Source organism: Lissotriton helveticus, chromosome 6 (assembly GCF_964261635.1).
Source record: "Lissotriton helveticus chromosome 6, aLisHel1.1, whole genome shotgun sequence".
NCBI classification, from domain to species: Eukaryota; Metazoa; Chordata; class Amphibia; order Caudata; family Salamandridae; genus Lissotriton; species Lissotriton helveticus.
The window spans coordinates 647,578,399-647,604,454 of NC_136067.1; the positions used below are offsets into that span (position 1 = coordinate 647,578,399).

The following is a 26,056-nucleotide window of genomic DNA, read 5'->3' on the forward strand; positions in this document are numbered from 1 at the left end:
GCAGGCCCAGGGATGGGTTAAGCTCCGCCATGGGCCCGTGTCGGAGGTGCGCCGGGAACCCCATTCTCAGCCCCGGGCCTGAGGTCCAGCTAGGGTCTCCGAGTCCCTGGGACACAGAGCCCCTGAGCCCTGCATGGGCAGGAGGGAGCCCTCCAGTGAAGGCTTAGGGTGGGCAGATTAGTGTCCTTCGGGCCCGGGCCATCTGGTTGCACCTTCCCCCTCGGCCATCTGGTCACGCGCATTGCTTTCCAAAGGGGTGACCAGATGGCCGGGCTGGCCTGGAAGTCCAGATTAGGGCTCGCCCACCTCCGCGATCCCAGCCAGGACTCCAGGAGGTCGGGCACCCCTGTGCCCTGGGCCCCCTCCGTCACTCTGTGCGTACGGGTTACCAGAAAGAAGGGTAGCTTTCCTCCGGATTACTAGGGACAGGGTATGCCGGAACCTCTCCCGGGCTGGTGGTTCTCAGCCGGGGACCAGAGTGGCTGGGACCGGGCACCACCTTCCCCCCTGTCCGGGGCTCCGTCCTGAGGCCTGCTGTGTGGCTAAGTGCCTGGGATGAGCTCCATCGGGCCCAGGCGGGTCTCCCTTGGGCGTCCAGGCCCAAGAGCTCTGGCCGGGCTCTCCCTACACTGGGCTCTATCCTCCACTCCTCCAAGGGCCTGGGGCCCGTCGGGCATTCCCCAGCTCAGTTTGGGCTCAGGAGCTCTAGCAAGGGCCCTTGGTGGCCCTGGGGGGGAGGAGGGTGCCCTCCCCACCTCGGGCTCTGTCCTCGGGCCTGCCGCATGTCAGGGCACCCCAGACGCAGACCTTCAGTATGCCTCCCCTGCGGGTGCCAGCCTGAGACCTCCTGTTGGTGTCCCACGGGCCCGGGAAGGCTTCCCCTGTGCCTCTGGGCCCGGGAACCCCGGTTGGGTCAGGTGCTCCAGCCCTGGGCCCCGTCCCCAGGCCTGACGCTCTGCCAATGGCCCAAGACGTAGTTCCATCATGCCAGGGGAGCCTCCTCCTGCTTGGCTGGCTATTGGAGCTCAAGCCGGGGCCCCCTGAGGGCCCTGGGGAGGGCGGCCTCCCCATCCTGGGCTCTGTCCTCAGGCCTGCCGCGTGGCAGGGCGCCCGGGACGGGGTCCCTTGGGCCCAGGGAGGCTTCCCCTGTGCCTCTTGGCCTGTGAGCCCCGGCTGGGTCCAGGGGCCTGTCGGGCCCTGGGTCGGGTGCTCTAGCCCTGGGTCCCGTCCCCTAACCTGCCGCTATGCCAAAGACACAAGACAGGGTTCCGTCGTGCCCGGTGTCCCCCCTCGTTTGGGTGGTTTCAGGAGCTCCCCACCCCAAGAACTGTCTTTGGGCCTGCTGCATGGCAGGGTGCCCGGGGAGGCTTCCCCTGTACCTCTGGGCCCGGGAACCCCAGTTTGGTCCAGGGGCCAGACTGTGCCCCGGGTCAGGTGCTCCAGCCAGACTGTCCCCCAGTCTGCTGCTTTGCCAGCCGGGGTTCCATCGTGCCTGGGAGCCCCCCTCACTTGGCTGGGTCAGGAGCTCCGTCCGGGGCCCCTTTTCCACCCCGGGCTCCATCCTCTGGCCTGCCGCGTGGCAGGGTTCCTGGGACAGGGGCACGGGGAGGCTTCCCCTGTGCCTCTGGTCCCGGGAGCCCCGGCTGGGTCTAGGGGCCCCACCGGGCACCAGGTCGGGTTCTCCAGTCCTGGGCCCCACCCCTTGGCCTGCTGCTATGCCAAAGGCCTGAGATGGGTGCACGGATTACAAGAAAGTGGGGTAGTTTTACTCCGTATTACTAGAGAGAGGGCCAGTCAGACCTCTGTGATGTCCAGCAATTCTGAGACAGCGGAAGGCAGGACCCGGGCCCACAGGGGCCCGGGTCCGCGCCTGCCTTTCAGCTCCTTCCTGATGGGCCTTTCCTCAGAGCCTGCTCGCCCCGGGAACAAGCGGGGACGCGAAGCTGGCATCCTCCCATGCAGGGCAGCCCGCCAGGGTTGTACTCCGATTGATTGGGTACATTTGGTCCATTTAGGGATGGACTGTTTGGCCAGCCTCGGCTGTTTCAAGCAAAGAGCTTCAACCCCGCATGGACAATCTGACTCGAGGGCCTGCCGCCTGTCGGGAGACCTTCACCCTTCCCAACAGAGCGAAGGCCGAGTGGCCCCGGCACCTTGTGCCCCCCAGTGGTGCGACCCGAGCAGAAGGGGTTGGGTGGTGCCAGGCCCTCGGACACTGCCGCCCGGCAGGTCCATAGGCCCCGCGTGCCACTCCGTCAACCCTTTCTGACCAGTGCATTTCCGCAGCAGCTCAGGATTCGGCACCCCAGCGTCTCGCTCAGGCTGCGCCTCGGCCCTCCTCTCCAATCTGGGGGAGATGTGGGGGCCCACTGGTGCTCGTGCGACTGCACCTCTCCACCCCTCCAGCAAGCCCTCCCGCCCAGGCAGGCAGGCTCCTTTCCCTAGCAGGCTCCCAAGAGGGAGGGGTGTGCACAGGTTGACGGTCGGGGAGACAGGCACACGACTCCCGAACCCACCCAGTCATCAGGTGCGGCTACCTGGTTGATCCTGCCAGTAGCATATGCTTGTGTCGAAGATTAAGCCATGCACATGTAAGTACACACGGCCGGTACAATGAAACTGCGAATGGCTCATTAAATCAGTTATGATTCCGTTGATCGCTCCATCTGTTACTTGGATAACTGTGGTAATTCTAGAGCTAATACATGCTGACGAGCGCTGACCTCCCGGTATGCGTGCATTTATCAGACCAAAACCAATCTGGTCTCGCCCGGCTGCTTTGGTGACTCTAGATAACCTCGGGCCGATCGCAGGTGGGGCGTGCAGGTGGGGCGACCCTCCCTCGTTGCCAGGTACCCGGTTCAACCCGGTCCAGTGTGGCCTGGCCGAGTGGTTTGAAGACTTGTGCGGGCCATCCTGGTTACTCCAGGAGGGACCCGTGCTGTTGGGGCTGCCTGCTCCCGTCGCTCTGGGAGCCTCATTTTCACTCGCGGGTGGATGGGGGGGGGACTCCGGGGCCGAGTGCCTGGTAACGCTTTTTTTCTCCAAATGGTGCAGTCTGACTCCCAGAGGGAAAGCCTTGAACGGGGCGCACCCGGGCCGTCTCGCCACGTGGGTGGTGGAGGGATAGGCGTCACCTTCCTCCCGTCTCTCCTGCACCAGCAAGTGGGTGAATGTTTTTGAAAAGGTGCCTGTGACTCTTGGCGGTGGATCACTCGGCTCGTGTGTCGATGAAGAACTAAGCTAGCTGCGAGAATTAGTGTGAATTGCAGGACACACTGATCATCGACACTTTCAAACACACTGTTGTATAGCATTTTAGGACCCTAGTGTAATTTTCCCGATTCATATCCTTATATAGGTATAAATCACCATATCCTTGTATAGACATAGAAATCATAACCATATTTAGACATATCTCATGCAGTCCAAAAACAGCATGGCTACTTCCACTAGTTCTGAAAATCCTCAACGATTTCTTGGAAAACTCGGCTTTTGGGAAATCGAGTTCTGAGACTGACCTCTTTCATTGTAAACAAGGTACAGAGCTGATTAGATCCTAAGAGAAATCTTGGATAGATTCTTGGCAAAAGAATACAAAACTTATGCTACGCCACACTTACTTCTTCCCTCGTACTAGACTTAGGTTAGGTACATCGGTGTAGACCTATTTTAGAAGCACCAGTTGAGTACTTTTTAGCCTTTGTTATTTATTTATGTGTTTATTTATGGTCTAGGAACCATACAATACTTTTACAGTATTATTTTATAATACTCTTCTTACTGTACGCATTATACTTCGCAACCAGTATCGCGATTGTAGCAGTTCATTTCTTCTGCTTGAGAAAGAAGACTGTTCAATAAATACTTTTATTGACAACGCCAGTCTCTCTATTTCTCTGCACCCCTGGTGAAACGAAGCATGCACGAATGACTGAGCAAAATATCTATCTATTGTTTCCACGACTCTGAAGATCAGTTTAATCTTGGGGAAACAAAGTTGTCATGTTTATGCGGTTGTCAGAAACTTAATCCCTTCTTGTGAATTTGAGAAAGTTTTTAGTGACTTCTGAGCTAGCTGGCACTCACAATTAAGTTTAATATATTCGATAGAGACCTAGTAGACATAAGTCCTACGTCACATCTATAGGATATATTATTCTAATGCGCAGAGCCTATTGGGAATAAAGGAACTACACTACATGGTGCCCAACGTTTGGTAAGGCACTAATTTAACGCTAGATACTAGAGTAACTCAGTTGTGCTTTTCACAGAGACCCCTGTTTTCCCGTAACATACTCCAATAGACATCTGGAGTGGGTTAAAGGATAAAATATCCGCCATAACTAAGTAGGACGAAAAATCCTATGTATTCGTTTTTTGTTTTATTCAACGTTGAAGGATAAAATGTTCCAAAATATTGTGCACCTTATCTTTGTTTCATTGAAACTTGCTCTGCAAGACTTTCAACAAAATGTTGGACCCGCAGGAAATAATACCAGACCGGGTTCAGACGTTACAGGTCTCCAACAAGATGACTCGGATGCTATAATCATCCCGGAAAACGTAAGGAAAACAATAGCTATAAAGCTCATAGAAAATGGCCTATCACCGAGAGGTAGTAGGGTTATATTTGTCATAGAGGCACATGAATATCGGCAGACAGAGGTATTCTATTCATGGATTATCTTTCCACAAGCAAATCCAACAACATGTGTTCCACTTCTATAAGATAGAGGAACAACCAGCGGAATACGCTCCTTTCGAGGACGTTGAAGTTCCACTAACTTACCAAGAGCATCAGCCCTGGTTTAAAGGCGCCCTACAACATCAAAATCACATTACCAGGCTTGGTTCACAAGGTAGACTAGGACCAACATGGCCGGTACTAGCCAGCTATACACCACATCCTGCCGTAGAACAAATGACAGGTCTAGAACTGTTGGCTCAGCTAAAACAATTAATTAAAATACACAGACACTTGGTTCAATATGTCATGCGGACTCTAACGGTCCAACCAACTATCAGAATTCCACAACAAACCCTTCATCAAGGGAACACAAACAACATTACACCACAGACCATACAATCAGTCATTGGTAAATTACCCACAAAAAGGGAACAAATTCCATTCTGGTTAGCTGAAAAAATTACTCAGATCGAGGCAATATTTCCCGATAGTACACCTCATGAGAAACACATGATTCTAACAATCTGTTTACCAATGGGGATCGCACCACACCTGGAGGACTGTGACACTTGGGGTACAGTCTTTGCTGCAATCTACACAAAAACTCATGGTGTACCGTCTATGGCGGTAATACCAGACGTCCTGAAACAGATTCAAAATGAATACGGGGCAGAGCCTGCTCTAAATCTCGGTATGAAGTTACTGAAAGATTTCAAACAGGTCTCAGCTATAATACTAGCAAATATTAAAGGTGAAGCAGCATCTGTGGCAACCCACCAAAAACTAAAAGAACTTGATGTAACTGAGCAACCATATGAACTGGCCAGAATAATAAAAAACCCTATGAAGAACTAGGAAGAGATAGTTTGGGAGGGAAACCAGTAAAGCCCGAACTAACAGAAAATCCTGAAAAAGTTTTTATTAAAAACAATCTCACTACTCCTAAAAAGAAGTGGGAAAATACTAGACGGACACTTCCTAAAGAGAAGCGTTCTCTATCAAGAGGAGGGTCTCCTCAAAAGGAGCCCTCTGAAAAGAGGTATAACCTCAGAAACAAGGAAAATTTGAGAAAACCTGATAGATATCAAGATACTGATACACGTTCCTCTCGTACCTTTCAGACTTCCTAGCAGAAATCCGAAAGAAGAGGATGATCAGAACACAAGGAAGAACGCGTGAAGTCCAAAGACGATAAACACGTTCCGAAAAATAAGAAAACTCAATTCAGCAAAAAGAAGGTAGCATGTCTTACATGAAGTAATATTCCGAATAGAGGGGGACATAACTAGGAAAATAAAAGCACTCTTTTGGGAAAAACTATCTAAGGGTTATGACATTCTTCTGGCTGAAAAAGGCTGGCCACCTGAATTTGTCAGGGAGTGCCCACATGGCGAAGAAATCATTATTCCAGCCTTCTCAAATCATATTCCTATTCATAAAAAATACACCTATGCCAGAAAATGGACTGTGGCCCAGGCTCCAGCATTATATAAAAATCATGTGGGATGGGATGAGGATTCTCCTCATCATAATATCCAGTTAAAAAAATCAACCAACTGCTCAGAAGCAGTATCCGGTTAAACAAGAATCTAAAAAACAGGTCAGTGAGATCCTAGATCAACTTGAATACCAAGGGGTGATTGAAACATGCACCTCGTCCATGAACAATCCTTTGTTTCCTGTCTCCAAACCAGACAATACTTATCGTCTAGTTTTGGACTACAGACATTTAAATTCTTGTTGCAAAACCTTTGCAGTACAAAATGCACATAGTGCAGCACTGATTAATAACATCGTGCGCAAAAAATATAAAACCACATTAGATATTTAAAACGGTTTCTTCTGTCAAAATATCGCACCTGAAAGCAGTTACTTGACCGCTTTCTCAATTATGGGGACATAGGGTCACTTTTTTCGTCTCCCACAGGGATTCAAGAACAGTCCTGGGTTATTTTCAGCCAGAGTAACAGAATTACTGCAAACGTATGATGATGAGGCATTATCTTATGTCGATGACATCTATCTTACAGATGACGACTTGGACAGGCACTTGACCAGGGTGAACACCATAATACTTTGATTCGCCTCTGAAGGGTATAAATTCAACTTTAAAAAATCAAGAATTAGCCATCTCAACGTCCTATTCTTGGGATGCGAACTTTCAAGTGAAGGCAAAAGCCTGGCAGCAAACTTTTTAGAGAAATGCGCGCTGCTCTAACCTCCAAAAACGCTGAAAAACTTACAGTCAGTTCTAGGATTCCTGAATTTTGGAAGAAATTACATTCTAAATTACGCAGAAAGGGTTAAACCTCTCTACGAATTAATCAAACCTGATTTCAAACCTACTAATTGGACTAAAAAACACACAGAAATTTGCGTTCAGTGCAAACAGACATGTTAGCAACAGCCCATTTACAGACATGTGTAAATGAACGCAACCTTGTAATCTGAATCATCCCAGGGAGATGCGTATTCACGTACCTAACCTTTAATGAAGGTGAAAAGGTACCTATAGCTTACAAATCACACTTGTACACACAAGCCGAAATGAAATGAAATTCACTTCAACAGAAAAAATTCTGACAGCGGTTCAAACTGCAGTAGCAAAAGAGAGAGCCCTCGCACAGGGTAAATGCATAAAAGTCGTTACTCCTGTACCGCCCTTAAAGGCAGTGACGAAGGCAAGCATTCCAAATGCAAAAGCTTTACATCCAAGATGGATACAATGGGTTAATTATCTTGCTGCAACAGAAGTTGAATACGTTTTTGACCCCTACTTGAAGACTCAAGAGTTTCTCCAATACGAACAAGAATGTCCTCTGCCCACTGAGATTCTGCCTCTAGAACATTACAGATGTATAATTTATACAGACGGACCAGCACAACCGCGATTGGGGAAAAACAAGCTTACAGTGCTGCGTGCGCGATTGCTAAAGGTCGCTGGCGCGATGGTAAATTCAGACCTTTGGTCACAAAAACGCAATCTCTCGGAGATTGTACAGCTCAGCGAGCTGAACTCCAAGCTTTCAAGATGGCGCTTGAAAATACCGATCGCGAATTACCCACACTCGTAGTGTGTGATTCGTATTACTGCGTCCAGTCTTACAATGAATACTTGCATAATTGGGTTCAAAATGGTTTCAAAGACGCAAAAAGGTGGCACAATCAAGCATAAAATGCTTTGGGAACAAGTAGTTCTTTTACAGAAAGAACTACAGAAGACTCACATGATCCATACACTGAGTCATCAGCGTGATGGCGTTCACGTTGCAGGGAATTCATTGGCTGGTGAAGCCGCAAAGCGGCTGTACAAACTGCTTCCGTAGCTGCAATCACTCGTTCAAAACCAAAAATAGACGGCGAAACAATGCTAGCTGTCCATGCCACAAGCAAAAGCAGCGGAGCAACGTTACCTCTAAACTATCCACTCGAATATACATACATAATTGATGCAAACTCCGTTCCTTTTGCTCGAATCCTTGGAGTGGGGGATAGGGCAATCCCAAACAGGAATCGGAGAGGTGCTTTGATTCAAGCAGCACATATTGGAGAGGGTATGATACATCAAGGGATCTCCAAATCTCTACTAGAATTACAAGAGATGTACTGGTGGCCAATGATGAGCGCCCACATTTACAAATTTGGAATTACTTGCGATGTCTGTTACAGAGATCCCAGCTTGGAGCGCCACCAGATTCCTGACTACAGTGCAGCCAGCCTAGTACAGACACCATTGTTAGATAGCATTAGACTATCCACATTTGGATGTGGCCTCAGCGCTTGGCTGACAGCCAAACTGTTATAAAAGATTTGCGAGTCTTTATCGGCACATACACAATCGGCACGCTACAATCTGACCAGGGTCCTGCTTTCAGCTCTCGGGCTTACAAGGAGTCCATTGCCCGCTTGGGCATTGCATTGCGGTACTCAAGTCCATTCCATCCGGAGGGAAATTCGGTTGTGGAAAGAAAAAAAACGTGACATAAAGCAATCTATAACAGCCAGGTTATTCGGTTCGGGTGACGGGTGGGTCAAACGCCCAACGTAGTCTTAATAAGCTGCCAAGAAATTCTCTGGGTGGAATCACTCCATATGAAATCCTTCTTCATCCTAGAATGATGGTCGAAGACCTCGATCATCATACTTCAGTGGTAGAACAAAAACCCTTTGATATCAAAGACCGTTTGGCTGTTTTGCAGGACTTAAATGAAACAAGAAGTCTAAGCAACACAATACAAAAGCCAACGACCACTGAAGAAAAAACACCTGTCCCAGCAAGACCTGTCTGGATTCCAAAAATTGGGGATCTGGTCAGAGAGAAAATAGCGGATAAGAAGGAATTTGGGCCTTCTTACAGAAAACCAGTACCTGTAATAGCAGTCAACGGATCAAGAACAGTGTTACTGATGCCCCTTGCTGGAAGAAATGAGAACCGGTCCCTATCAACTCACCTGGAAAAACCACACCATGTGGCCGATAATAAGTAGTAGTCCGAGTGGACTCTAAAGATGTAGCAGGTGACCAAATCTTGCTACCGTCCAAGAGGTTCAAACTGAAAGACTCATCACCTTTGAAGAATCTGCAGTGAGAAAAGAAGGACTATGCAATAAAGCCATGGAACTTGTGCCTCTTGAAACCCAAATAACAGTTCGCCAAGAAACTCCAGTCTACAATGATGTATCATCTGACTATACTAAAATGTCAAGGGAACAAGCAGCTCCAGCGATTTCAAATAATCCGGATGGAATACCAACATTTGACAGAACTACCTCTGGCTATTTCATCAACTTTGATACCTTTTCTGAGGATCCCAGTGAGCCTAAAACAACGCCAAAAAACAACACTTTCAAGGAACAAGTAACAGAACTTTTTTACTAGCTTGCAAATACATATCTGGTTTCACCATGGGTTGAATTTTTGATTGTGTTAGGTGTACGTTTTCTCTTACTATGGCTCATTCTTGTTTTAAGTTTGGGAAAGCTGATAGATGGAAAATATAGTAAAATGGACACAGGTAAGAACATCAACTTGCACCTGAAGCCACACAAATCATCTCATCGTGAACAAAGAGACCTGACATCAGTAAACATCACAGCTGTTCCTCTACCTGGTGGTATAGCATGGGATAGAATTGATTATGACATTTATGGCCCTATCGAGCTGCTGAAGATTCCACACCAATTTAAGGTTTCCTTGAGTGATTTTGTGTCACCGAGTACATTTTCTGATAATTGTGACTTTGAAACTGTTAATAACATGATGGCAGACTTAGAAATGTCAGCAACATTTGCAAAACATGAATACTTAGATGGTTCATCAAATTATGAAGAAATGTATTGTTTTAATCATTTTGGTCATCATTATTTGCACAAATCTGCAAACCCTAGAAATGTTTTAACGTATAATCAATGGGAACATTGTCCAACGCCACCAAAGGGGAGCTCAAAAACGTTTTATGTAAAATTTCCATACTTCTCAGGTTTTAATGTCACAAATCCAGAAACATTTTACTTTAAAAATGTTAATAGGACAGGCATGAAAAGTATGTTAACTAATACTAAGCAAATTTATTCTGCGGCCTTTTATGCTCAATTGTCCACATTAGGTTTTGACTTTTGGAAAGACAACATTGAGACAAAAACTGTCTGGGGCACAAAAGACTGGCAGGTACAAGGTTTAGAAGCTTTATTCAGAGTCTGCATCATCCCAGAACAAATAATGTTCTTAAATGAAACTGTTGAACAGGCATCTTGTCTTTGCCTGGCTAAGATAAACGATTTAAACAAACCCTCCATACCTATGCCCACAACTGTTAGTAATAGAACTACAGATGAGGAGGTAGAAGTAAATTAAATTTTAAAACAAAACAGAACTAATCCTGATTGGAAAAAATGGTTAATCTGGCCCACAGACATGAATAACTGTCAAGATAGATTCCTGAACAAGACACGAGGGTTTACAGTAACTAGACCAGATCCAAGATATGTCTAGAGACAACATCCAGGGATAATAACAACTTACAGTGTAGGAAAACTGTGCCTTGAGTGGCTACAAAAATCCACACTCCCAGAAATAAAACAACACTTAACTTTACTTAAAGATGGCATTGATTCAAGAGACTTCTTACAAGGACCTCGTAAACTACGTCATCAACGTTTCATATACGCCGGTATTTACGCTGCTTACAATGAAGCATGAAAAGTCACGCAAATGGAAACTGCAGAACGAATACGAGAAATGTATTTGACAATGGGTTAACAACTCTGTCCTCCGGAATTTATTCTTTGGACAGCATTGTATCCTCTGCCATAGACATAATGGAACAGGACTTGCTAATGTTACAACATTGCCAGTCTCAATTGCGTTCTATAATTCTGCTAGACTGGACGTTACAAAACCTTCGTTCAGGCTATGTGCCTTGGCGTCTAATCAACACCACGTCATTGTTTACTGGATTTAACCTTACAGATAAACAAACCTCTTTGGCACAGAGGGGAGTAGACTATACGCTGCTGAAAATAGAAAAACTGGAAAGATTACCATTAATCGTTTCTGAGACACCAGCCATTGAATGGATAATACATAGCACCATCACGATACCAGTGACGATTTTTCAGTTTCAATATTGCTTAAAACACATTCCAGCAGACCTGTGTGAAAGGTTGGGTAAAGAATACATAAAGCCGACCTGGGATTTACTATGCACACACAAATGTTGGAGTGGGGAAAAGGAGGTATTTCTTAGTGGTAAAAATTGCAAAACAACATTAAGCGGTACACTTCTATGTCAAGGCATTAATTTAAATGGAGCCTGTGATGGTTCTTCAAACAACTGCAGGGTTCCCCAGCAGCAGTGATAGATCCAATTTTTAGGCAGCTTTCCAATGGGAGCTACATAATGCTGAATGATTACAGCTGTTGTGGAATGATGCCAGGAATAGCCTATCTCGTTAGTGTGTCAGCCAGGGTTACTTGCTGTATGCATGTATTGTTTCCAAAAACTAAAACAGACGAGGAGTCGCCACTCAGGCCTTCACTGAACATCTCTTCTATACGAATTGATACTTTAAGCAGAATAAATGCCATTCTTTTACTAAAAACTGTGCCACTGACCTCGTCCAGAGAGACGTATGATCTGCAAGTTGCAAGGTCCTTTGCGGCGATACATGCCTTATTACCAACAAACTGCCCCATACATTTTGCAGAAATGTTAGGTCGTATCTTAAACATGTCTGATACCAGTGGTATTGTACATGTATTTAAGACGATTTTTTCGGGTCTGTTAGCACCCTTTGAAGCAGTCCTAGGCATTTTTCCTAACTTCGTGCACTCTGTGTTCGGCGGCCTGCCTCTCATCTTGGGACTCGTAGCAGCGATGCTATTTTTATTCCTCCTGCTCCATTATGGCAAGTCCGGTCACCAGCGATACCCAGATTACCATAGAGAACGCTCTTCTAGCAATGATTGATTGATTGATTTTGGGTTTTATAGAGCGCATAGCTACCCTAGGGCATCCCAGCGCTAGTGACCACTGTCCTGTGGGGTGAGGAGACAGGATGGAGGGCTCAGGGGAAGAGTAGAGTCTTTAGTTGTTTCCTGAACCTGAGGTGATTGTGTTCTTGCCTCAGGGAGAGAGGAAGGGCATTCCATAGTCTGGGGGCATTGTACGAGAACAGGCGACCGCCTGTTCTGGACTTCCTGATTCTTGGAACGTTTGCAAGGGAAAGGGTGTTTGATCTTAATTGTCTACTCGACTGTTGTTTTGTTACAAGTGGCCTAAGGATGGGAGGTCCTTCGTTGTGCATAATTCTGTGGGCTATGCACAGGGATTTAAAGTTGACCCGTTCTTTTACTGGTAGCCAGTGCAAGCTTCTAAGGGCTGGTTTGGCCGAGCTCCTTGCGGCAGTTCCTGTGAGGATTCTGGCGGCCGCATTTTGTGCACATTGAAGTCTGTGGACTGCAGAGGCTGGGGCCCCCAGATAGAGGACATTACCGTAATCCAATCTGGAGTTTACCAGCCCCTGCATTAGGAGCTTCCTGGAATGGAGGGGGAGTAGATGTAGAATTTTTCGTGCCATCTTTATAAGGCCGAAGCAGGTTCCCGCGGTTTTCCTAGCTTGAGTCCTAAAACTGAGCTCCTGGTCCAGCCATATCCCAAGGCTCTTTTCTTCGGGCTTAGGGGATGGCGGGGTTCCCATGCATGGTGGCCAGGGGAGGGGAGTGGGGATTTTCTTAGGGTTTCCCAGGAGGAGTATCTCTGATTTCTCCCTATTCAATTTTAATCGGGAGTCACACATCCACTGGTGTACCTTCTCAAGACAACTGGATAGATTGGGGAGGGCGTTGTCGGACTGGTTGAGGGAGACGTTGAGCTGGGTGTCGTCGGCATACATTATTGATTTAATGCCAAAAGGCTTGACAACGTCCTCAAGTGGTTCCATGTACACATTGAAAAGTGTGGGGCTCAGGGAGGATCCCTGGGGCACCCCACACTTGAGTGCATGAGCCTTGGAGGTGGATTGCCCATCTGAAACTTGAAACGACCTGTCTTCAAGGAAGGATGAGATCCAGGCTAATGCGGAGTCCTCCACTCCTAACAGCCCAAGACGGTGAACAAGGGTTGCGTGGTCCACCGTGTCGAAGGCGGCACTCAGGTCGAGGAGGATCACTGCCACTGATCCTCCTACGTCCAATATGCCTCTGGCTTCTTCGACTACGGCTAACAGTGCGGTGTCGGTCCCTTGTCCTGGTCTAAAGCCTGTCTGGGACTGGCGGAGAAGATGGTTGGTTTCTAGGAACTCAGAGAGATGTTGATTTGCAATGCGCTCGGCGATTTTACTAATGGCCGGTAGCAGTGAGATCGGTCTGAAGTTAGATGGGTCTGTTGGGTCTAGATGCGTTTTTTTTATGAGAGCCTTGACTATGTTTTTTTTCCAGTTTGCCGGGACTGAGCCGTTTCTGAAGGAGGCGTTGATCAGGTTGGTGAGAGGGGGGGCTATGGTGGAGGCGACTAACTTTAGTTTACTGATCGGGGCTGGATCTGATGGAGCGCCGCTTTTGACTTTGTGTAGAACGTTAAGAAACGTTTCGCTGGTGATTTGAGGGAAGGAGGATAGCCTTGGGGTGTCTTGGCGGGGGAAATGGTTAGGGCTTCCTAAAGTGACCGTAGTAGGCGGGAGGGAAGTCAGGATTTTTTCAATTTTTTGCGAGAAGAATTCGGCCATCTGATTACATTTTGCTCCGTCAAGATCTGGTGGTGACGGTGGGTCCTGAATTTTGGTAAGGTGTTTAACAATCCTATAGGTCTCTTTTGCGGAATTTGCCGCCGAGGCTATTTGCTCTTCGAAATAGGAGGCCTGGGCTGATTTAAGAGCGTTTTTATAGAGCCTGATATGGATTTTGTATTCACTTCTGTCTTCCGGGTTCCAGGTCTTTCTCCACTGGCGCTCTAGCCTTTTGCCTTTCTTCCTTAGTTCGCGTAATTCGTCGGTGAACCACGGTAATTTGGAGGATTTCCTAGAGGAAGGAAGGATTTTGAGTGGCAGGACTGTATTAAGGGAGTCGCTAATCCATTTATGAAGCTGGATTTCGGCTTTAGACGGATCTGGGTCTACTGTAGGAGCAGTGGAGGACAGAGAGCGTTCCCAAAGAATTATATCTAGTTTTTTCCATGGGCGTGACGGGGCCTGTGGACGAGAAATATCCACCATCTTCCCTGGAAGTTGGAGTTTAAAAGGAACCAGGAAGTGGTCTGACCAGGGAAGGGGCAGGGGAGTTTGAGCAGAGAGTTTGGAAAGATTAGAGAAGACGGGATCCAGTAAATGTCCTTTCGTATGAGTGGGATCGTTACTGAGAAGTTGTAGGTTAAGGGAAATTAAGTCGGTTTTTAAATCTGCGGCGGGTTTATTGTCTTGATCATCGAAGTGGAGATTTAAGTCGCCGAGGATTGTAAAATTGGGAGTCACACAGGCCAGAGAGGAGATGGCATCCATAAGTGAGTTTATGAAGCGCCCTACGTGACCAGGGGGGCGGTAGATTAGGACCCCTGATAGTGTGGTGGATGGCGGCAGATGTAAAGAAAAAAAAACATTTTCACTATCTAGGATGGGGCTGTCTTTAAACTGACAGACAAGGCTATCTCGATAGATAATCGCAATTCCCCCTCCGGTGCCCGTCGGTCTGTTGAGAGTTTTAATGAGGTACCCGGGAGGTAGAGCTTGGACAATATCCGGGTTGGAGCTCGTAGTTAGCCAGGTTTCTGTTAAGAACAGAACGTCAATGTCCGAGTCTGTTAATAATAAGTTAATTTCTGTCTGGTGCTTTGGGAGTGACCTGCAGTTCAGCAGGGCCATCTCCAGACAAGCTGGTTCGGGAGAGTGAGAGGGTGTAAACCTGAAGGCGCAGTTCGGACACCTAAGATGCTCGTCTTCCGGGCTGATCGGTCCGATGCATCTAGTGTTCAAAGGTACTCTGAGTTGGTGCAGAGTTTCCTGGGAGTATTTGATACGGGGGGTTTTGGGGCCGGCCAGAGGTTTGGGCTCTGGGCTCGGTCTGGCGCGGACGGGCGCAGACGGGCTTGCCTTAGGTGCGCCTTCGGCGCGCAAACGGCGCTCCCGCTGCGCTCGTCCGCTGCGCTTCCGGTGCATGCACATATTTATAGGAGGTGGAAGTGGGCGTGGCCTGAATGGGCGTGGCCAGCGCGCACGCCTCTGCTGATGGCGGCCGCTGTTTGCAAGAAGCGCGACCAGCCTTCAGATCGGCTGTGCGCTGAGGAATTGGTATCAGGAGCACGTCAATACAAACAAGGGTGAGTGAGCAATAGGCAGAGTAAAATGCAGTTTTTTTAAAATCCAAGTGCAATAATTACCGTTTGTTAAAAGAAGCAAGTTTTAAAATCACAGTGCTAGTTATTTACCAGAGTACCTCCAGCTCCCGGCTATTTTGCCTCAGGACTGGGTAAAAGGGTCAGTGTAGCGCTAGCTAAAGCGGAGAATTTATAGCGCTGTCAGGGGGCGTGGCTTGAGTGGGCGTGGCCTGAATGGGCGTGGCCAGCGCGCACGCCTCTGCTGATGGCGGCCGCTGTTTGCAAGAAGCGCGACCAGCCTTCAGATCGGCTGTGCGCTGAGGAATTGGTATCAGGAGCACGTCAATACAAACAAGGGTGAGTGAGCAATAGGCAGAGTAAAATGCAGTTTTTTTAAAATCAAAGTGCAATTATTACCGTTTGTTAAAAGAAGCAAGTTTTAAAATCACAGTGCTAGTTATTTACCAGAGTACCTCCAGCTCCCGGCTATTTTGCCTCAGGACTGGGTAAAAGGGTCAGTGTAGCGCTAGCTAAAGCGGAGAATTTATAGCGCTGTCAGGGGGCGTGGCTTGAGTGGGCGTGGCCTGAATGGGCGTGGCCAGCGCGCACGCCTCTGCTGATGGCGGCCGCTGTTTGCAAGAAGCGCGACCAGCCTTCAGATCGGCTGTGCGCTGAGGAATTGGTATCAGGAGCACGTCAATACAAACAAGGGTGAGTGAGCAATAGGCAGAGTAAAATGCAGTTTTTTTAAAAATCAAAGTGCAATTATTACCGTTTGTTAAAAGAAGCAAGTTTTAAAATCACAGTGCTAGTTATTTACCAGAGTACCTCCAGCTCCCGGCTATTTTGCCTCAGGACTGGGTAAAAGGGTCAGTGCAGTATAGTGAACGCATAACACAGATTCTTGGCTTGGCTCGTTTGAGAGATCTGAATACCACGTGGTTCCTGTCATTCAGGCCAATCTGGCAAGATTGCATCTTACCTGTTCTACGATGCCTGCTTTGTGGAGAGGAATGCGTGTTGGATATCCGTCTGACACTTCCATCAGCACTGCCAACGGATGTTGGCGCTTTGCTGGGTCCGGTAACGGCTCATGCATTGTGTTCCCCCAACGGCTACCAATCCTGATGACGGCATTCATTGAGATCTCACCGGCAATTCCAGCTGAGGGTGAGATACGTGAACCATCAGGCACACAGGTACCATCTACTGCGAACATTGCTAACGAGGCTGACGCTGACGGCGATGCTTCTCATCTGTGTACGATTGATCTACTTAATGAAGTGGTTCATCTACTGTGGTAGACGATTTCTTTGCCAGCCTAGACGATTTAATGTTTTCTCCTGACACTGAGAATAACTTTTGAAGTTAGCACACAGCGTTCTTTCAACTCTGAAATTCGACCTTCACTTTTTCAAAACAAAAAATTCTAACTCTGGAACTCTATTTTTCTATGATTTGATTTGACTTTTTTCTAAAAACGATGAACTTTGGCACAAAACAATCTGCTTAAAGTAGAACTATTCTTAGAGAACAAGAATTCTTTGAACACTTCCTAGAAACAATATTGACCTTATCAAGAAACCAAAACAGTTTATATATTGTGCTATGGGATGGTCTCAACTTTTTTTCTGTATTTAGAGCCATTTCATATATGTAATTTTTATGATTCATTCCGTTAGCAATACTAACAACAGGCTACATGATTGAAATTAAATCATTGCTTTTCAAATGCGTTCAGTATAAATGCTCACTTATTCGTGTACAACCATTTCAAATGCATTTTTTTGTATTTTTGGGTGGGATTGTAAACACATGCTTTAGATATGTTTTTAGTGCTGAGACTTAGTAATGTTGAACATAATAAAGTGGAGTGGGTGTTTTATAGCATTTTAGGACCCTAGTGTAATTTTCCCGAATCATGTCCTTATATAGGTATAAATCACCATCAGCTAGATTCATCAATGTCCCAATCTGCGATTCCTAAATTGCGAGAAAATGCGAATCGCAATTAAGAAATCGCAGATTGGCATTCATGAATATTTGCGAAAAAAAAGCGATTCGCAATCGGCCGCAATCGCCGATTGCAAGTCCCCGAAAATCGGTAAATATTCGCATAATCGGCCGATACCCTTTCAGAAATTGCGATTTCGCAATTAGCGATATCGCAAATTGTGATCTCGCTAAGTGCGAGATCGCAAAAACGGGAAGTCGCATCTTGAGCACAGTGATGACATCACAACCAGGAAGTAGGCAGGTTCCACCCTCATTCAGCAGTAAGAGCCTGAACAGGAAGCATCACCATCAGAGGTCCCCTCCAGTGTGCCTACAGGAGTTGTGCAGGAGACACCCCAGTGGCAAGCATGTCTGAGGAAGCCGCAGCTGGATCTGCTAGTGGGAGGAAAAGAAAAATCAAATTTTCTGAGCAAGAGCTAGAATTTTTAATAGAAGGAGTCTGCAAGGACTACAATCGGCTGTTTGGGAAAGATTCGAGGAGGGTGCCCGAGGCCGAAAAAAGGCGGCTATGGTTGCGCATCCGTGCTAAAGTTAACTCTGTGGGGGAGACCCAGCGCTCGGTGGACGAACTTAAAAAACGCTGGTATGACCTCAGAGGGAGGTCAAAGGAGAAGATAGCGGAGAGGCTGGGGGAGTGTGTGGTGACAGGTGGAGGGGAGCCCACTGTCCCACCGAATACACCACTGGAGGACCGAATGCAGGACACAATAAATCCACAGGCATGCGTGGGTGTGACACAGCTTGACTCCTCCCGACCCACCCAAGACACACCAGGTAAGTGCCATGCGTCTGCGACCCCCTTTCCCCAAACAATGTCCATGACTCCAGAGCCTCCCATATCAAACCCCAGTCATGCAGCCAAAGCACACCACTAAAGCACTATTGCATTGTGGGACATGTAGTCTGACCACAATTACCATCTTGCCCCATTAAGCCAGACATGTTTAGTGAGAGTCAATCCTGCAGCGACTCAGGGAATGGTAGTCTGCATGCATGTAGGAAGCCTAAATGTGTAAGAAACATGTCACTAATCAACGTCATCACAGGTGGCGTAGAAGTCCCAAGCACAGACAGCGATGGCCTGGTCATGGACATCACGGAGGACACAGAGGGAGACACAAATCTCTCCCCACAGCCCGGACCATCTGTGCAAGCTGCCGCACCAGCGCTCATCACACCACCTGCCCCTGTGGCCAGTGCCACCCCTGTGTCAGCACGCGCTGCAGTAGCACTGCCTGTCACACAGTCCCCAGTGGGACATGCAACACCAGCTCCAGTTCGCCAACCAACCCGCCGCCCTGCGGCTGTGAGGAGCCAGTGCAGCGGACTGGTGAGGGGTCAGCGCACAAACAATTCCCATGCTGGTGGGGGACAAAATGTCCAAGCAGGTGGGCTATACATCGAGCGCAGGATGCTACATGTGCATCAGACACAGGCACGTCATCTCGGGGCCATCCACCTGCAACTGGACAAGACCGCCCGAAATGTTGCAGTAATGTCTGAGCGCATGGAGCGGATGACAGCTGCTATGGAGGCCAACACACAGGCCATTAACAGGCAGCGGGATCTCATTTGCCGCAGACACCGCCAACTGCTGACCCGCCTGTCAGCGTACAGGCAGTCGAACTACATTATAGGGAACGCTACCTCCCAGCTCTCGCGACGCTCCTTGGCAATGCAGGTCCAAATGGTCCAGTGCTGCCAGGACGTCGCGAGAGCTCTGGAGCATGTGTCTACTGCAGTCCAGGGCATGCAGGCTGCCGACCATGGCCAGGGGGGGGGGCTGATGACACAAGTGAGACTACATCCAGCCATTGCAGCCAGTCCATTCCTCCGGTGGTAGCACCCCGCCGCAGCAGCAGGCCCTCTGCTGTCTCACGGCCTAATCAGGAGGACGATGGGGAAAGGAGGCTGGGAGCATCTGCCCGGAGGCGGCATTGAACATTATCATTGACACGAGGGGCCATGCTGCTGCTACAAGCATGCCCTCCTGAAGGACAGACATATGACGCAATATGTCATTCATGTACCAGTTAGCAGAATGCCAAGTTTATTGTGCTGTAACAATTACTAAAATTCTGACTAACTTAATCTGACTCATGTCATTATTAATGTTGTAATGCATGAGTAAGGTAATGGGTGTGGGGAGTGGGTGCACTAGAAATAGTTCATGCAGATTTGGTTGCGCCGCATGTGTCCTTCTGCAGGATTCTCGCCGTGTGCGTGACGCACATGTGCAGGTGGTCGGTTGTCCCCTTCAGACTCACTGCCAGAGATGTCAACAGGTATCCTGCGCTTGGTTGCAATGTTGTGGAGGATTGCACACATGGCCACGATGCGGCAGCAGACCTCCGGCTCGTATTTGATGGCCCCACCAGTCTTGTGCAGTATGCGGAATCTGCTTTTCAAAAGGCCAAATGTCCTCTCAATGCAATTTCTTGTGCGTATGTGTGCTGCATTGTAACGCCGTTGCTGTGGTGCTGCAGGGTTGAGGTATGGTGTGAGGAGGTACTCACGGAGAGCGTAGCCGCTGTCACCTGAATGATAGGAGCAGAGGGTGAGTGCCTGTGCGGCGCTACTACATTATCACAGTGTCATATTGTGGGGCATGTGTACTTACCCAGTAGGTGTCCTTCACCAAAGTCTCCCCTGGCCAGTCGTGTGTGAATGCCACTGTGCCGGAATATGAAGGAGTCATGTGTGCTCCCCGGGTACTGTGCCACTATGTCCGTGATTATTGTCTTTGCATTGCACACCATCTGGATATTGAGGGAGTAGTATGACTTGCGGTTGCGATACATGTATTCCGTTTGTGCTGGTGGGCAGATGTGGATGTGGGTACAGTCAATGCATCCTAATATATGTGGAAATTGGGCTACATTGTAAAATTGCAGCTTGGTGTCATTCAAATCCTGTTGGCTGGTGGGGAAAGAGATGTAGTGGTGTAGCCGGGTCCGCATGGCCTCCAGGAAACTCCTTAGGCAGCGGGACATGGTGGGCTGGGATATCCCCCCTGCAACAGCGACTATCCCCTGGAAGCTTCCGGAGGCCAGTAGGTGCAGGCTGCACAATACCTGCACATGGGTGGGAACGGCATTGGTCCTCTTTGTTGGGTGCTGCATCAGGGGGTCTAGGTCCTGGATCAGCTTGATGATCATTGCCCCATTTAGGCGGCACTTTGCGTAAATTTGCTCCCTAGTTTGGCCCAGAAGGGTGACCCGCACACGGAATATCCGCTCCTGGATCCTACGTCTGTTCCGTGCTGCTCGCTGTAGCCTTCGCCGCCTGACCACCATGTAGAGTCCTGGCATTGTGAGAGTCCTCAGGCTCCAGCTGCATGTCCTTAAGTGTGTTTGGTCAGGCCTGCACCTGTTTGTAATTTGCTAACGTTTTTTTGAATATATATATATTTTTTTTTACTGGTTACCACCTGGTTCGGCTTCTCCTTAAATTGCGCGTCGCAAATAGCGATTTTCGGGTTTTTCGCTAAATGCGATTTTTCATGAATGCCGATTGCGATGAGTTTGCGAATTCGCATAAAAATTCGCAAATTCAATGGTTTTTCGCTATTTCCGAATCGCAAATGGGCTTGTTCCCGGATTCTGCGAATTTATATGCGGACTCGCAAAATTTATGTTGCGAATTCTCTATTTTGGATATTTTACTATCATGAATCCCTTTCTTTGGAATTGCGATCGCAATAGCTAATTCGCAGCTATTGCGATCGCAATTTTGCTTCATGAATCTAGCTGCATATCCTTATATAGGCATAGAAATCATAACCATATTTAGACATAGCTCATGCAGTCCAAATACGGCATGGCTACTTCCACTAGTTCCGAAAATCCACAATGATTTCTTGTAAAACTCGGCTTCAGCGGCTAGGGACTTCCCCTTGCTTGAATATTGATTTGTCCAAGAACTCATGGAGTTTTCAAAGAACTGAGACTCTTTGATGTCGTTATTATGTGCACCTTTACGTCAAACTCGGCACCTTCAAGGTATAAATATGCCCACGTTTGCCATAGCAAACACACAGTGGTTTGGAGCAGTCCGACTTTCTACTTGCCCGACGCATCCTGCTACAGCAAGTGCCAAAGGAAGCCGACCCTCCAGCAGACGCACTGAGAGAGACACTGTCTTTTCTCTGGCCGAGAAATCCAGCTCCAGTGTTTCCCAGCCACACTTGCGGGTTGTTGGAAAATCGAGTCCTGAGACTGACCTCCTTCATTCTAAACCAAGGTAAGGAGCTGATTAGACCCTAAGAGAAATCTTGGATAGATTCTTGGCAAAAGAATACAAAACTTATGCTACGCCACACTTACTTCTTCCCTCGTACTAGACTTAGGTTAGGTACATCGGGGTAGACGTATTTTAGAAGCACCAGTTGAGTACTTTTTAGCCTTTGTTATTTATGTATGTATTTATTTATGGTCTAGGAACTATACAATGCTTTTACAGTATTATTTTATAATACTCTTCTTACTGTATGCATTATACTTTGCAACTAGTATCACGATTGTAGCAGTTAATTTCTTCTGCTTGAGAAAGAAGACTGTTCAATAAATCCTTTTATTGACAACGCCCGTCTCTCTATTTCTCTGCACCTCTGGTGAAACGAAGCATGCACGAATGACTGAGTAAAATATCTATCTATTGTGTCCACAACTCTGAAGATCAGTTTTATCTTGGGAAAGCAAAGTTGTCATGTTTATGCGGTTGTCAGAAACTAAATCCCTTCTTGTGAATTCAAAAAAGTTTCACAATTAAGTTTAATATATTCGATAGAGACCTGGCAGGCATAAGTCCTATGTCACATCTAAAGGATATATTATTCCAATGCGCAGAGCCTATTGGGAATATACGAACTACACTACAACACCTTGCTGCCCTGGCGCCTGTATGAGGGTCGCTCGATCGTCAATCGCCCCGGGGCTTCCCCGGGACGAGGTTGAGGCCGTTGCAGGGTTAGCTCCGCTTCCCTTTGTCCCACCACAAGGTCAGACCCCCCCATCGCCCGTGGCAGGGTCCCTCACCGGTTCCTGTCGCGGAGGTACACTGCTGGCTTGCCTGGAGGGCCTGGTGACCGGCCCGCACCGGGCCCGTCAACGGGCGCCTGGCTGGGTACCATGTTTGGCTGTCTGTTGTGTGCCACTGGCTGTCCGCACGCACGTGCTTTAGGCACCCAGCTCTGTGGCCAGCTTCCCAGGGAGGGTGAACCCCCTCCTGATCCGATTTGGGGAAAGAGGGCACGTGCTGCCGGGACGCCAGGCCTGGCCTTCCCCTGACGCTTTGGCATATTTTCCGACTACGACCTCAGATCAGACGCGGTGACTTGCTGAATTTAAGCATAGGGTAGGGAAGAGCCCAGATCAGAATCCCCGCCTGGAACAAGGACATGCAAGGCCAATAAAATAATACCTACACACAAGGATCCCTACCAAGAGAAACCTCAAGAGAGCCAAATAAAAAATATTAACGTTGTGTGCAACAACAAGGCCAAAGAGGTCCAGCCCTGCCAAGAAAAAGAAGGGAGCCACGGAAGAGGAAACAGGAATGTAAAAGCTCATTCACCAAATCAATACACAGGCCCAAAAACTTTATTTAACTTCACTCCAAAGCTTGGTCCAAGTCCTGTGTAGCAGTGTTACACAAAGAGCAAGTGTTCTGTTCAAACTAAATGGCTACTGTGTCATGACATGTATGCGTATGATATCTTGGAACTTGCGCCATGCCTCCTGTACTTCAGGCATAAAGTCAGGGTAAAGGGACAGTGACATCCCCTGAAACTGCAGGTTTCCTACATCACTGGCCTTGCGCAGGGCGACATCCCAATCACGATAGTTGAGCAGACGCGCTATGATAAGGCGAAGGGGGAGCACCAGGGGCCGATCTGGGGGCCAAAAACCTGTGAGCTCGTTCCACAGCAAATGTGGCAGAAAAACAGTCTCTGCCAAACAGTTCAGCCAGCAATTGTTCCACGTATGCCTCCATAGGCCAGGTGTTGGTTGTCTCGGCAACACCGGCTATCCGGAGATTGTTGCTGTGTAACCGTGCCTCCAGATCCTCTGCCTTTGCCGCCATCATTTTCAGGAGGTGCTCTTTATGATCCAGGCAATTGGCCATTGCAATTGTGCATCCTCTAGATCAGAAGTGCACCTTTCAGCAATATCCATGCGGGCCTCGTGCTGCTCCAGTCAGCTATGCAGTGTCCAAGCTAGCACCTAGGCCGTGAAAGCGCGCGTCAATGGCCTTGAAGCCCGCTGCAATTTTGCAATTTCACCATTATGGCCGCGGTGCCCTCCAATGATAAAACTATATCTAAATTCTATTTTGGAATTAAAAGTACTTCCAAAGTCCAAAGCAACCTTTTTATTTCATTAAAGTCACGTCTAAGGTTTGTCCTAGGTGCCCCAAGAGTAGGGTGTATTGTTATAAAAAGAAGTGACTATATGAAATATGTTTTTTATGCCCTCGTAAGGAAAAACAGCCAAAGAAGTTGTCCCCTATTGTAGTATGGCTAGCCCCATAGACTAACATGAGAAGGCTTTAAAAAAAGTACTAAAGTTTAACCTTTGATTCGACCGAGCTAGACATATTCAAAGTATCAAAATAATGGTTACGATAAATCCAACCATTATTAATAGTCAGATTTATTATAACTATTACAGGAAAGTAGTTTTAGAAATTACTATTTTGAAGTTACCTAAAGCAAGCAAGCCTTTTCCGATTGTTCCGTCTTTTTACAGCATGAGCCAAGCTGATACCTAAGTAAATGTGAAGAGGCATGGGGCTGCAACAATAAAGCCATTTGGTGGAAGGAGATCTGCTTCCTGGAGAAGCCAGGGAGAGGAGGGGGATCATAGCTGCCAAGGTTTGAGATTGCTTATGTGTGACAGTTTCATAATTTCAGTGTAATTAGGAGTGACATTCAACAGCTAAGAGTGACACTTTCTCGCGTGCAAAATCAAGCAATAAAAATGAGGGAAACATAAATATCATAAATTCAACCCCACTGAGCAACAAGAAACTGTGAGAACATATATGTGGATGATTTTTTAACTTAAACTGCATGAAAGGATTTGAATTTATTGTTTTTAATGGTATATTGTCTTTGATTGATGTCTTGTTTTTTATTAATGTCTATTCTCGTCATTTATCTAATATTCACTATATTAGAATTGTTATGACTTTTTTGGCTCTGTCTCTAGAACTGCTCCCCTTTTTTGGCAGAATTGGACGATTTTATCCCTCCACGCTTCCATTTTGCTAATATTGGGTGTTGTAGTCAAGGCCAGACATAGGAATGTTGATTAAAGTATTTATTAGTATAGATATAAGGCTCACAAGGAACCGGCAGAACGTCAGCGATCAATAAAAGCGGAACAGCTGAATGCCGAGAGGAATGTGTGACGTCACATAAATACCATCTGGGGATTCCATGATGGAACTATGTAACGTGACACAGTAAACATAGAAGAGGTGTGAGCAACTTTGGCAGAGGAAGAAATACATATACAACATCTCCCTTCCTCAATAATGAACGAAACAAAACATTTTGTCACAGGTAACTGTCACAGAGGTACAGGATAATCATTCCAAGACATAACTGTCATAACATTTGGGAATACATATTTCCCTACCAGACCTAGTGTGGGTGCGTATGTCAACACATCTGTTGTCCATTACATTCTCATTTCTTTTGCAACCCTCTCTCTCTTTGGATCCCCTCAAAACACATAATGTTCCTTCTGTGTTCTCGTGTCCACCATCCATGTTTGAGTTTCTCTCATCCTCTTGTCTCTGAGTACTGTCATCGTCGTTGGTTATTTGATCACTGTGGTGCACAGGCACTTCATCCCATTCTAGAATGCTGTCATCCATTTGACTTTCCTCATCCTCCATTCCCTTCATTATTAGCGATTCCTGACCTTTTTTTAATTTCACAACATCGTCCTTGCTGCGCCATCCTTTTCCATCAATATACACTGCCCCTTTGGATACCTTGCTCACTTGTTCTGGTCTACTGAAAACTGATTCTCCTTTGTTCACTTTGAATGGTTTCCTTACGAGAATCCAGTCTCCTTTTTCTACTTCCTTGTTCCTTACTTTATTGACTTCATCGGAATATTTATTAGTCTTTAACTGTTTATTCACAATGTTCTCCCTCACTTTGAGTGTTTTGTCTTCAATGCACTCCATAGACACATCAAGTTTGTACTCTTTCCCAAATTGGGAGTCAGTTCACTTTTGCACCTCCTTCCTCTCATTAAGTAAAATGGGGTGAATTTTGTAGTATTGTTAGGTGTGATATTGTACATGTTCACTTTATCCTTTAGGAAACTTTTGATGTTTAACTTAGAAGCAATTGCCAATTGTATGCCTTCCTTCATGAATTTGTTCATACGCTCAACTTGGCCATTACTTTTTGGGCTGTAGAGAGGTGTTTTTTCTTGCCTTACGCCTAAATTTTCCAAAAACTCCGTCATTTGCTTTGACACTAGCTGAGTTCCATTGTCAGACACCAGGGTTTTTGGTTGGCCTTC

At 47.2% G+C, this 26,056-nt stretch overlaps 1 long non-coding RNA gene and 1 pseudogene across 1 annotated transcript in view; both read left to right on the forward strand.

The window, feature by feature from the left end:
- LOC144762826 (uncharacterized) overlaps positions 1-26,056 on the forward strand; it is a 253,799-nt gene that overhangs the window by 187,433 nt on the left and 40,310 nt on the right. The window lies entirely within an intron of this gene.
- On the forward strand, positions 3,196-3,335 carry LOC144764682 (5.8S ribosomal RNA; annotated as a pseudogene).